Source organism: Lactuca sativa, chromosome 9 (genome assembly GCF_002870075.4).
Source record: "Lactuca sativa cultivar Salinas chromosome 9, Lsat_Salinas_v11, whole genome shotgun sequence".
NCBI lineage: Eukaryota > Viridiplantae > Streptophyta > Magnoliopsida > Asterales > Asteraceae > Lactuca > Lactuca sativa.
Window position 1 is genome coordinate 6,277,530 of NC_056631.2, and position 15,695 is coordinate 6,293,224.

Here is a 15,695-nt window from a genome sequence, read left to right on the forward strand (position 1 = left end):
TGGGAATCTAGGAAGAGCCTAGGGAGTAACCTTAGCCAGATGAGTGCGCTGGCAGGGTAGAGAATTTCGCTGGGGAGCGAGCGCGCGATGGAATTGGTGAACGAAGAGGTCGAGCAGCTACTTAGGAGCTTCGGGATAGTCCGTGTGGAAAGTATGGGTAGGTGTGGCAGGTAGTATGGGCCCGTACTACTGAAAGCAGAGGACCCATACTTGATACAGGGAGTATTCTGAAGGTTCTAGTGAGCAGATTGAGGAGTGATGTTATGGTTCGAGTACCATACATCAGAGCGGATTGAGGAGTGATGTTATGGTTCGAGTACCATACATCGGAGTGGATTGAGGAGTGATGTTATGGTTCGAGTACCATACATCGGAGCGGATTGAGGAGTGATGTTATGGTTTGAGTACCATACATCGGAGCGGATTGAGGAGTGATGTTATGGTTCGAGTACCATACATCGGAGCAGATTAAGGAGTGATGTTATGGTTCGAGTACCATACATCGGAGCGGATTGAGGAGTGATGTTATGGTTCGAGTACCATACATCGGAGCAGATTGAGGAGTGATGTATGGTTCGAGTACCATACATCGGAGCAGATCGAGGAGTGATGTTATGGTTCGAGTACCATACACCGGAGCATATTGAGAAGAGATGTCATGGGATGAGTACCATGGTTCGTAATGAATGATGCTTGTGGTTCTCCGGTTATCCGGTCACGATTGATGAGGTAGAGATTGGACGCTATGGGTTTTAGGCATGTGGGCCATGATTGAGTTCGAAGAGGCGTTCCTTGAGAGGGAGGTCGAGAGCCTTTCAGAGTATTATGGTAAGGAGTCAGAGGGAGGGGAGAATTTCGGTCTGAGTTGAGCAATCAGTCGATAGAGGAGATGTCACCTTCTATGACCTGGGTGGTGCTATTTATGTTTGTGTGCAAAACATGAGAGGCATGATGTTTAAGTTTTGGGTTGGGGGATAAACCCTGCAGGTTGTCATTGATGATGATTTTCCATCATAGTATCAGATAGCGTGTGTACCGCAAGGCAGTGATTTACCATGAGCGGATAGTCAGTTGGGACTGAGATAGTCGAGGACCACGTTACCCCTATTTGAGTATAGTAGGGCGTATTGTAGAGGTATCAGTGGGGAGTCCAATCGAGTTAATCAGTGCAGTGGTTTTTCTATCTATATTGGGTATTGAAAATGGGAGTGGGTCCCTGTTCTTGGGATGATCTAGGTGTTGGAACGTTAATTGATGAGTCGAGGTGGGGGAGTATGATGATTTCGTGGTCCAGTCTATGAGTCAGTGATGTTATTGGATAGTTGAGTTGTTTGGTATTGGATTGGTACGAGACTTGGAACGACTAGAGGCAGTCGTGACGAGAAGTTCTTGAGGATTTCATATGAGGTTCAGAGTTATGAGATCGATTGATTTCCTTAAAGGGGAATATCGGGCGTTGCGTAGCACTTTCCAGGGGCAGGTGCGTTATTGCTGGTGAAAATAGTTTGTGAGGTTGTTGATGTGTCAGATAGTGATGGTCCGAACCCTAAGTGGGGGAGAATCGAGCGGTTTATTGAGAGAACCAGAGATTTGTGCAAGAGCGGTTAGGGGCTGGATGCAGAAACCTGCGGCTTGAATTCATGGGATCAGGGTCATTGGTGATCCGCTACCGTAAGTACCTTAAATCAAAACTGAAAACTGTAAGCACGAAGCTTAGTGAGCTCCCCCAAACTACTGCATACCATACAATAACATATAAAGCACATATTGGGCCTTGCCCACTGCATCGGACCGAAGTCTGACTAACTGCATCGGGTCGAAGCCCGGACTAACTGGGGCCTTGCCTCTGCATCGGACCAAAGTTCGGCTAACTACATCGTGCCAAAGCCCGGACTAACTGGGGCCTTGCCCCCTGCATCGGACCGAAGTCCGACTAACTGCATCGGCCGAAGCCCGGACTAACTGGGGCCTTGCCCCCTACATCGGACTGAAGTCCGGCTAACTGCATCGGGCCGAATCCCGGACTAACTAAACATAACATAGCATAAACATATCAACCACGTATACTGCATACTGTATCGAACCGAAGTTCGGAACACATAACACAAAAACATGCTTGAATCAAAAAGACATCAAGCACACTGGACTACTGCATCGGACCGAGGTCCGAAAACTACTGCTAACTAGATGGGTCGGCATTGTGGCCGTAGACCCGTTCCTACTGGAAGTAAACTCACCTCGAAGAACTGACTGCTGAAGGCCTGAGCAATAAATCCCTGACTACTGTTCCGACTGCTCCCCGGCTATCATGACCAATTAAAAACACTAAATCAGAATAAGGATCCATCTATGGGTAAAATGACTATTTTACCCCCCCCCCCCCCCCCCCCAATGCTATGGTGTGGGTCATAACCAAGGCCTAAAACCCTTAATTCTTCTAAGTCCATCAATGGCCCACTAAAGGCCTACTGATGGCCTAATTTTCTAAATTGGGCCTAACTCCTCATAGGGGCCCTACTTAAGCCCAAATAATGTTCTTGGCCCATAATCTAACTGACTTATGATGGCCCACTATGGCTCAAAGGCCCAAAATCCAAACCACAACCCACACCAAGGCCCAAAATGCACAAAGCCCCACTGGTTGCTTTACGTGGGGCGTACTCTAATGTACGCTTAGCGTACAGGCTTGGTGACGAGTATGCTGGGCATACCTACACGTACACTCAACGTAATACCTTGTTAAGTCAACTTTCTTTTAAGTGCTTAATAAATCGATTCAGAAGCTACAAACTCAGATCCAAACCTTATTCCATGTCTTAAGCCATAAAGTCACTGACTTGGTGACTTTATATGGCCCAAACCAACTCAAACGCCCAAAATAATCTTCTACTTCCATAAAAGGGGACTAGATCTCATGCATGGGCTTAATAGAACCATAAAGGTTGGAACTTTACTGCTTATGGGACTCATATGACTCTAAGGGAGGCAACCATGGTCTTAGAAACGAGCTTAAGTCATAAAGTCCCAATCTTGGGACCAAAAGGTCCATAAACTTGTACTAAGGAGATCTAAGAGGTTAATCATCAAGCTCAAGACTTTTTACCTTGCAGAGGTCCGAAATGAAGCACTTATCCTAGATCTACAAGCTCTAGCTTCCAAGGTTCCTCCTTGTCAACCTTCTTCTCTTTGCTTCCAAGCTTTAAACCACCAAAATGGGTTCTCCAAGGTCAAGATCTCATAAAATGAAGGTAGGGACGTTCTAGGGTTTCTTCTGAGGTTGGGGAGGCTGATATGGGGGCTAGGGTTGGAACCATAATGTCATTTATATACTGCTTAACCCGAAAATAGGGTTTTATGATCTTTAGCGTACGTTGGGCGTACCTCCACGTACGTTGGGCGTACACCTTGAACACCCGCGACCAAATTGCCGCATTACGCTGGGTGTACCCACGCGTGCCCCAACATGCATGCATGGCCTTCCATGCAAACTTTTCTCTATAAGGGTCATTCTTGCCAAATCTTCAAAGTGTCATACTCCTTCATTCTAGATCCGATTCTGATGAACTTTATATCTACGGAAAGGTGGCGAGAAATCCTACACTTCTAACAACACACTCCGGCCCGAAAACTTCTTAAATAATACCTCTAAATTTAATAAAGGACTAAAACGCCCCTAGCCTTGGCCTCTGAAATTCCATAAATGAATATTTTAGAACATGTCGTTACAAAAAACTACAAAAAAAATAATTATATTTTAACCATATAACCTTTTTTTAGTTTGTCAATGAAAAACAACAAAGTTTGATAATTTTTTCTATATAGACCATTCTGTCTAAAATAACAATGAACTTTGAAAGAAACATGCCAATTTTGAATTATATATATTGAAGGAAACATATTAAAATTTGAAAATATAAGGAAACAAATTAATGACACATTAATTACTTTCTATAACCTAAAAATTAGAAAGTAAATTAAGAAAATAAAAAATTAACACAAAATGACAAGTGGGAAATTAATTTTTAAGAATTAATCACAAAATTACATGTGTCGAAATACCTTGAAATGTGACATGTGGCAAAAAGATTTTCATTTATTAGTATGGATATGATGAATGTGATTCGTGTTATATATTTTAGAAATACAATTTAATTATTAGTTTCTAAAAATACAAATACGATAATTAATGATCAAAATAATAACTTATGTTCTTATGATTTGTACTTATACATAATAATATAAACTAAAAATTAATTTTAAAAAAAAATCATTTTTAAGTCCTATAAACATCTTCTGAGGTTTAATTTTTTAATATAAAACTAATGTCTATAAGTAACTAAAATGATATATATATATATATATATATATATATATATATATATATATATATATATATATATATATATATATATATATATATATATATATATATATATATAACAAATTAAAAAAAAAAAAAAACAAAGACTATAAATAAAGGTTGCAAGAAGCCTGAAATCTAAATACAACAAAGAAACAAAGAAGTTTAATAAGCTTATTGTTGCAATTTGTAATTATACACATTTATTATTATTTTTACATAACACAATTTTGAAATTATACACATTTATCATTATTTTTGTTTGTATTTAACAAATAAACTTAATAAACCTAATGTTCATATCAAAATTTACAAACAAGTTTTTGTAGCATAATTTGTAACTTTTAATAAGTTGAACTGTAATCGCCGTGAAAAATTGATGAAAAATTTAAGCCCTATATATAAATTAAAATATCATGACCACTTTATATGAATGAGTTATGTATTTTTAAAAAATCTTGACAGATTCAAAAATATAAAAAAAGTGATGAAATAGAAAAAATGCAGTATCGATATTCTTTATTTCGGAGCATATGTCTAATTCAATATCTAACCAAAATATATGGTAGTACAGCAAAAAACAAATTACAAACTCCAAATTACATGCTGGAAAAAATCAAGTAATTCCGACTTCATATGAGTGAGTTATACACATTTTCAAAAACAGGAAAAATGTCAAATCGGTTCCGGTTTTTAGAAGCGGGACCGATTTTCATAAAAATGGAGAATCGGTAACTGGACCTTATTACCAACTTTGGTTCCGGTTCTGGTTCCGGTTCCGGTCCGATTCTGGTTTGGTTCCTGTGCGGTTCGGGTTCCGACAGTTCTAATGTTCATCCCTAACAATAACCCAAAACATGGTGCATATTTGTTGCCCTCTCCCCCAAACACTTATCCTTAATCGCTAAGATGAAATTATTCATAAAAGAAAATTGATAATCACATTGACACTATTCGTTGAAATGAAATCACATGTTCAAAAAAAAACCTACATGTCACCGCTGCATCGCGCGGGTATCCCGCTAGTATTTATATATATATATATATATATATATATATATATATATATATATATATATATATATATATATATATATTCTAGTTTATAACCAGTGGGAACCATGGTTAAAAAATTAAAATTGGTATATAAATCAAAAAAATTAAGAAAATTAAGTTGTTAAAATAAACATATGTTATAATTTATCTCACGTGAAGTTGAAAAATCTAAAAATCTACCAACATTAATAATTCTTGAATTTCTTTAAAATGTAAACATAATAAATGTAACAAAATTTGCTAAATTTCCCTTAGGATAGGTGTGGTGGGTAATATTGACATATGTTTTTTGAAATATAATTTATGAGTATTTATGAGTATGAGTGGTTAAATGAAATTCAAATTGGAGTACCAAAACAATGACATGTGACGTCATATTGATTTAATAGGTTGACATATGGCAGAATGAGATTAACCATATATATATATATATATATATATATATATATATATATATATATATATATATATATATATATATATATATATATATATATATATATATATATATGTATAGGAATGAGTTCTATGGAAAACAAATAACCAGGGCAACATCTACCGAAACCAATAATCAAATGACACGTGTCCATTTCTTTCTTCACAAGTAATGTATTGTGGAAGTGATGTATTGTCATGTTTTCATTGGTTTAAATATGTGTTGCCCTAATCATTCATTTTCCATATAACTCTTCCCTATATATATATATATATATATATATATATATATATATATATATATATATATATATATATATATATATATAACCCGTGATAACCACGGTTATAAAATTAATTAAACTTTCGTATTAAAAAATCAAAATCATTAATAAATTATTACTTAATAGATATTTTTTTAGTTATATAAAATTATAATCGTTGATTTAAATAAATATGTGGAGTTATATCATTTTATAATTTATGTTAATTTTATTTTATTTTTTAATCTAATATTATTAATTTAATATAATTAAAGGGAGAAATTTTAAAAATTGAAATTAAAATGAAGAATCAATTATTAATTTAATTAAATTAGAGTGTGAAATTTAAAATTTGAAATTTGAAATGAATAATTAATAGGTTGACAAGTGGCATGATAAATGATCTATAACATTAATGAGGGGTTCTAATTGCATGACACTTGTCAATATGAGATTAAACCTATTCTTTTATTAGAATAGGGGCATATATATATATATATATATATATATATATATATATATATATATATATATATATATATATATATATATATATATAGTTATATAGTTAGACTCAAATGTTTTCATTATCTGTTGTGTGCATGTATGATTGATTCTTGACCAATCATTTTAGTTTCTTTTAAGAAAATAATTAATGCATATTAAATACTGAAGATTTAATTAATATCCATTATATCTTCAACATGTTATATGCATTAATTATTTTTTTAAAATAACTAAAATGATTGGTCCAGAATCAATTATAGATGCACACAATTGATAGTAAAAACAAAATAATCTAACCTCTATATATATATATATATATATATATATATATATATATATATATATATATATATATATATATATATATATATATATATATATATTCTTGATTTTGGTTTTCAATAAACGCTAATAATTACAAACATATGTATCTGCCTAATTTAAAGTTATTTTTAAAACAGGTACATAAAACAAAAATAAAATCATTGCCACACCAAATTTTCATAAATGATAAATAACTTGAGACTATTTTGTTTTAGATATCTATAATAATGAGATTCGTTGTTATGGGTTTATAATGTGTTTCTTATTTGGCTTAGCTTGAGACAAATGGTGAGTATCCTAATTAATTTTGCATAGTAAAACCTTTGGAGCCGTACGTACAAGATGCATGAATGGTAGGACATGCAACTCAATTTAAATATACGTAATTGTAAAGCATTCAAAAAAAAAATAATAATGATTAGCTAAGTATACAATGAGAAAACGTTCAAGGTACGTGTGCAAGTATATAGATTGTAGAATTGTGTTATATTTATCGGCCGACGCACCACATGTATCCATCCATCTTTATGCCTTCACATGTCAGGTTTCAACTTTCAATATATAGTTCTATTTCGGGTTATTGTTCGCAGAACAAATGATGTTCTATTTCGGGTTAATGTTCGCAAAAGAAAAGATGCCGTGTTTGTCGATGAAATGACAATTCGTTTTACAAAACAGGTGTACAATTTTAAATGGTATCGGGGTGTTTTGATTGCGATATATACTTTCATTTTCTAGTCATGTGGGATGATGAGCTTAACGATGCTCATATGAATATTTGATCTTTATGACTAATTTGAAGATTGAAGCTCAAAATAGAGTTACTCACAAATAAATAAATAAATAATAAACTCTTATGTATTAGGTTTTTTTCGGATTAAATTTCAATTTTTTTTACTGAAAAAACTCTTTTATTTTTTTCTCCGATTTAACCTATACAATTTATATTTTTTTGATTTCCCCTTATGTTTTTATTTTTTTTGTCGATTTATACCTTATATTTTTTCATTTTTTCGGATTAAAATCAACTTTTTTTTTTCCGAAAAAAAACTCTTCGGTCTTTGTTATCTTGGAATATTTCTTGCATCCATTTACATAATTCAAAAGAGGTGGTGTTGTAAATCAATTGGTTGACGATTGGTCAAAAACATTGTGAGTTGTTGTAATGATATGAAAAAGTTTAACCCAAAATACACAAAGATCATCAGTTTAATCAATGGTTATCTATATTGAGTTTTTTTTTTTTTATGTTGGTTATGGCAAACGAATGGTAAAAGTTGTTCTTCTTTACTTTTTTATTCTCATTAAGGAGTTATATCTTGTTTTGATGGAAGATGAGAAAGACAAGAAGAGATGAAGGATAACATCCGTTGGCAAGAAGTGGAAGAGGGGATGACTTCTTCTTCTTCCATCATTTAACCCTTATGGCTCCTAATGAGAATAACTACTGATCACACAAATAGTTGTTACATGTCTTCAGTTGAAATTTTCTAGATGTTTACATGCCCTAAAACATTCTTCACCACATTGATGATGCCACATAGAAGAGAAATGTATACAATTGTCAAACAATTGAGTTACAATACAAGCTTTCTAGATTTACTCTAAAACATCTTGAAGTTGAGAGCATATGCCTAGAGATGACAACGGGGGCCGGGAATACAAGGGACCCCAATCCTCATCCCCAAATTCTCATTGCAATCCCGATCCCCATCCCCGTCTCATTGAGGAATATAAATAAACCCTTTCTCCACCCAAATGGGGATTAAGGATCCCCAACGGGGAATCAGAGATTTCTTTTCCTCTTTTAATATGAAAAATATTACATAAATAAAAACTCTAAATTTTAATTTTATCAGCATAAGTTTAAAAATTTATAAAAATATAAAAACATTCATAGATTTCATAAAAAAAAAAAGATGAAATAATTTTCTACTAGAGTTAAATAAATACAGAAAAAAAAGTTGCATAGTTTTTTTTCCTTAAAAATTAAAACTTAAAAGTTCTAAAAAAAAAAAAAAAAAAACTTTTAAAGACTCCACATCGAACACGTCATAGTAAATAGTATATGGTATATAGTTTATACATTATACAACAATGATTTTTGACGGTATTTAATGTTTTGCAAAATTTAATTACTTAAACGCATAAAATAATTAATAACTTTCTTGTAATACGTAAAAGACGCTTGAACTGAAAGTTCGTTTCTTAGAGTAAAAAATATTACTTTCTTTACACAAATTATTTAGCAATTCCAGTATTCCACTGGTATATAGCATTTGATGAGTGAATGACGAAAGTAGCCCTGAGAAGATGAAAGAAGAAAACCCAAAAAAAGCAAAAAAAAAACACCGTAACCTATGGGGCTACCGTTGGCGTTAGGGGTAGCAGTGTACAAGTGGTCTTCCTTTTTTTTTTTCAATATCAAAACGTATGAATTCTTCTATATATATCAACTTAATTCCAACCGTTGGATTTCATCAATTGGTTTCTCATTGTTCCAAGTTGGGTCGAGGTTCGAAACCCATATACACCCGAGACACCGCTTGTTTGTTTCTAGCCGATGTAACTTACGGGTTCAGAATTCGTACGCGTACAAGCTTCCATATTTTATATTTTTATATTGTACAAACTACACTTGAATCATTGATCCCCATTATTAAGTTGTTGTACTTGTACATTTACGTGATGAAAATGAGTTACCTAAATATAGGAAAAAGAATGCCCTTTTTTCTGATTCTCATGCGTTATACAATCATTATTATGTGATAAACTTAGAAAGTTTTATCGTCTCAAATCATTTTATATATATATATATATATATATATATATATATATATATATATATATATATATATATATATATATATATATATATATATATATATATATATATATATATAAAAGACGCATTTTTTTATTTTTTTTTATTTAATTCAAGTTTCGAAAATAATATTTAAAAAAAGAATTTTTGGATTTTTCCATTTATTTTGCATTTTAAAATTATTTTTTAGAATATGTACAGTGTAATATTCTATTAAAATATTTCACGTATTTTTCAAAAAAAAACGAGATTTTTTTTAGTTAATTCAAGTTTCAAAAATAATATATAAAAAAAAATTTAGATTTTTCCATTTATTTTGCATTTTAAAATTATTTTTTAGAATATGTATAGTGTAATATTCTATTAGAATATTTCACGTATTTTTCAAAAAAAAACGGGAATTTATTTATTTATTTTTTATTTTATTTTATTTACTTTTTTTAGTTTTTTTTTGAACGGCGGGATTTTTATTAAAACTAGCTAGAAGCTAGAAAAAGAGAAACATTACAACATCTTACAAGCACTAACAGGGTTATGAAGCCAATTAGTCCATCCTATCTTAGCTCTATTACATCTATTAGAAATATATATATATATATATATATATATATATATATATATATATATATATATATATATATATATATATATAAACCACCTCTGAACCACCTCATAAAAAATTAAAGATTTCCTTAGCATCAACGATCCAAAAATACTAGCATTCCGAAAATTCCATAAGCACCAAAAAGTAGTAATAAGTACTGCTTCAAAAGCTTTTCTTTGACTGCCTCTCAAACCCGTGAACTGTGACCAAGACATAATGGAATCAATGGACAACTGGATTGGAATCTGGACATCCCACCATACAGCAAGACGAAACCAAATATCTCTTATTTGGTTACAATCTGCAAATAAATGATCAATCGAATCTACTGAATTAGAACAAATAGAGCACATGATTGAGTTAATCATAATTCCCAGATGAGATAAATTCTCTCTGGTGGGGATACTCCGCAACCGCAACCTCCAAATAAAAATATTTAACTTGATAGGAACCCAATTATTCCAACTAGTCTCACCGCCACCCGTAATCAACAAAGCGTTATCAATATGGTGTCTAGCAAACGCAACTAAAAAAGAATCTGAAACATCAATAGACCATCCGAGCCGATCAGGATAAGAATGAAGCTGAAGGTCTTGCACCAAAGCGCTAAACATATCCCACTGGGTCTGCTCAATACCACCTCTAGGTAGTCGTCTAAGAGAGGCAACACTCCAACCAACCAGAAACCTTTCCTTAATCGAGACATTCCGATGCACATCCAACGCATAAATCCTAGGAATAGACGATGCTAGAGGTTGATCACCTTTCCAAATGTCATGCCAAAAAGACGTGTTACTTCCATCTCCAACCCTAATCGGACAAAAAGAGACCAAATCCACACCTCGATCTCTAAGCTGTGCTAACATCCGAATAACCCCACTCCAAGGTCTTGTCCACCCTCTACGCAAAGACTGAGAAAAACGACCCCCATCAGGACCATGTAAAACTTTCACCACCCTGACCCAAATCAAATCAGAGTTATGAAAGAATCTCCACCACCAACGAAAAAGAAGAGACCGGTTAAAAGAGAACAAGCTTCCAATTCCTAGGCCACCCTCTTTTTTATCTGCTAAAGCTCTATCCCAACGGACCCAATGCATACATGTTTCTTCTAAGTCTGCCCCCCCCCCCAAAAAAAAAAAAATCTAGAACGTAGTGCCTCCAGATATTTTAGAACAGTAATCGGGGTCATAAATATGGACATCAAATAACTACCCACGCTTCCAAGGACAGACTTTATCAAAGTAAGACGACCCCCAATAGATAAAGTCTTCGCTTTCCAACTGGACAATCTAGCACGGAACCGATCCTCAATAACAGACCAACCAAACACTCTTGCCATATTCTGGCCTACAGGGACACCCAAATGAACGAAAGGAACCGAATCTGGAAGACACCCCAATGTTAAAGCCACTGACTCCACTTGATTAGTCGAAACCCCAACGCCAATCATCTTGCTTTTTTGTAAGTTGATTTTAAGACCCGAAGCCATATAAAAACACCTCAAAATACGTAAAATGCATTTGGCGTTCTCTGGATCCCGATTAGAGAGCAAAACAACATCATCAGCGTAAAACAAATGGGATATGTGAATGTCACCAATAGAGATTCCCTGAAAAATGTGTGCTTGCTAAGCTTTAAGCAGAGCAACATGAAATCCTTCCATAGCCAAGATAAGAAGAAAAGGAGACAAAGGGTCTCCTTGCCTTAACCCTCTACAAATCTGAAACTCATCATTAGGAGAGCCATTCAGTAAAACTCAAGCCCTAGCCGTACTCAAAAGCTCTCGTATCCAATCACACCAAACCGATCCAAAACCCATAATATGCATAATCTCCAAAAGATACTCCCAAGATAGAGAATCATAAGCCTTCTCAAAGTCCACTTTAAAAATCATAAGTGGATTTTTCGAAGCCTTACTCCAAGCTACCACCTCATTTAAAAGAAAAGGGCCATCCAAATTTTGTCTTCCTTTAACAAAAGCAGACTGCTCCAAACTAACAACATAACCAACAACCTCCGCCAACCTATTAGCTAAGAGCTTACCAATAATCTTGTATTGACAACCAATAAGACTAATAGGCCTAAAAAATCTAATGACCTTCGGGTCGCGGACCTAAGGAATGATAGAGAAGTAAGAAGCATTACATCCCTTAGGTATAAGAGAGTGTGTATAAAAATGTTGCGCAAACGCCACCACATTCGGAGAAATAAGATCCCAATAATGCTTAATAAAGCCAAAAGAAAAACCATCTAGACCAGGAGCCTTATCTGAACCACAATCCCAAACCGCCCTTTTAATCTCCTCAATAGTAAAAGGAGCCTGTAGAAACTAAACCTGATCCTCTGAAAGAGTATGAAACAGAGAAGGGTCTGTGGAGGGAAGTGTCACTCTGTTCTTAGAAAAAAGGGATTTATAAAAATTATGAAATTCCTTTTTTACCCTCCACGGATCATCAACCTAAACACCATCCACCATAACACCTTTAATTGCTAGTTGACACCTTTTCCTGTTCATTGCACAATGAAAAAAAGCTGAATTTTCATCCCCCTCAATACTCCACTGAACTTTTGCCTTCTGTGCTATATCCATTCTGTCTAGGTGATCTAAATCTGCCAGCTCCTTTAAGACTTTTACTCGCTGCTCCCTAAGGCTAACTGTACCATCTCCCGCCATAAGAATGATATCAATCGATTCAATGTTGTCTTGTAACTTTTTTATTTTATTATCCATACCCTCCTGAACAGCATGATACCATACCCTAAGATTATACTTAAGAAGCTGGAGTTTCTTCTTAAAAATAACACATGGGTTAATTATATCCTCACCCTCAATAACTGAAGACCAGGAATTGTGAACCACCTCATCAAGACCAGTGTGATTAAACCAAGAGTGGAAAATCATTACCACACAACAATAACAAAAGAAACAGGAGTAGAAAACAACTTACCTGGGTTAATCGCCGGTTATTGGAGCTGGAATCGCACTTTCGTTGGAGAGAAAGTGATATGGCTGCGTCGCTGTGCAAATGAGCTCCGTCTGCGTATTGTTTAGGGTAAACCCCTATGCCGACGACATGTCATCGGTATAGGGTCTATTAAACGATACCGTTTCGTCTTTTGCTGAAACAAAAAAAATAATTAAAAATTAACTACTTGTGGCGACGACCTGTCGTCGGGATAGCCCTTTCACGCGGATCGCCACGTGTCATAGCGACGACTAGTCGTCAGTATAGCATAAAAAAAACTACGTCGTTTTGATTTTCGTGCACATGAAATAAAAATAAATGAAAAATATATGTTTTTATACCTATACCGATGACATGTCGTCGGCATAGATTTTCAGGATACCGCACATTTTTTTGTCGTCCCGCCAGACTTGTACCGACGACAAGTTGTTAGAACAGAGGTCCGGGTCAAAGTAATTTAGTCAAAGTTTTCAAAAGCTATGGCGACAACTAGTCGTTGGTATAGGTGCACTTGTGGCGACGACACGTGTCATCGGGATAAGTGTCGTCGCCATAGGCTATTATTGTTGTAGTGTGTGTGTGTGTGTGTGTGTATATATATATATATATATATATATATATATATATATATATATATATATATATATATCATTATATCATATCATATTATATTATAAAGGAGACATTTTTCCTTTCACCACATTTATTTGAAACTTCCATTCATTTTCCTTTCACCACATTCATTTGAAACTCCAATGACTTTTCAATTTCTTTTCATAATAATAATTATAAGTTGGTTAATAAGGTTAAATAAATATCAAACCTAAAGTGTAATCATATATAAACTAAATTTCAATATTAAAATAATATAACTACTTCTATTTATAAAGTTATTTTTTTTTTAACTTTTAACATATTATACTTAATTTATTAGTTTCAATATATTGTTGAATGTAAACCATTATCATTTTAAAGATACAATATTGGAACAATTTGTATAAAATACTTAAATTATTAATTTAAATATAACATTACAGGGTCAACTTAAATATATATTTTAGTCTAACTTAAACAACCCAAAAAATATTTTATAAATAGTTAAAAGTGATAAATTATAGTGTCTTTCTAAGAATGATTATAAATTGGTTAATAAGGTTAAATAAATATCAAAACCTTAAGTACAATCATAAATAAACTAAATTTCAATTTTAAAATAGTATATTTACTTCTACTTATAAAGTTATGTCTTTAACTTTTAACATATTATACTTAATTTATTAGACTTAAAATGTTGTTGTACGTAAATCAGTATCAGTTTAAAGCTACAACTTTTGAACATTTTGGAAAAAATACTTAAATTGTTAATTTAAATATAACATTATAGTGTCAAATTAAATATAAATTTCAGTTCCACTTAAAAAACCAAAAAATATTTTGTAAATAGTTAAAACTGATAAATTGTAGTGATAAATGCAAAACCTAAATTGTAATCTCAATTTAACTAAAATATTTCCTAACGATATTTTTACAATCGTTAAAAGTTTTCAAATAAGAATCTAAAAATAACCTACAATAACAATAATTAAAAATAACTTTATATAAATGATTATATTGTTACATTTAAAATGAAAAAAACAATGTTTGATGTTTTAAATAATTATAATGATAGAAATTAAAATATTAATAAATTTTACAAAAATTAATTAACAATAACAACAACTATAAATAACATTAAACCATATATTATATTTAATTTTATTCATGTGTAACATGTGCATAGAAGTCATTCAAATGATTGAGATTATGCAGTTATAATAGATCTATATATTATCATATAATTAAAAAAAATCAATATATTATATCAATTTAGTATACGAATTATTATATCAAATTTAACAACAACGTTATTGTTATATTTAAAAAAACATATATTTGTAAAAACTTCAACTATATAGGTGTTTCTGCGCAACGTGCGAGAATTCACCTAGTTATACTTATAAAGCTAGCATTTTTCCTTTCACCACATTCATTTGAAACTCTCATGACTTTTCAATTTCTTTCTAATAATGATTATAAGTTGGTTAATAAGGTTAAATAAATATAAACCTAAAGTGTAATCATATATAAACTAAATTTCAATATTAAAAAAATATATTTTCTTCTACTTATAAAGTTATGTTTTTAATTTTTAACATATTACACTTAATTTGTTAGGTCTAATATGTTGTTGTATGTAAACCATTATCATTTTAAAGCTACAACTTTTGAACAATTTGTATAAAATACTTAAATTGTTAATTTAAATATAACCTTAAAGGATCAACTTAAATATAAATTTTAGTTCAACTTAAAC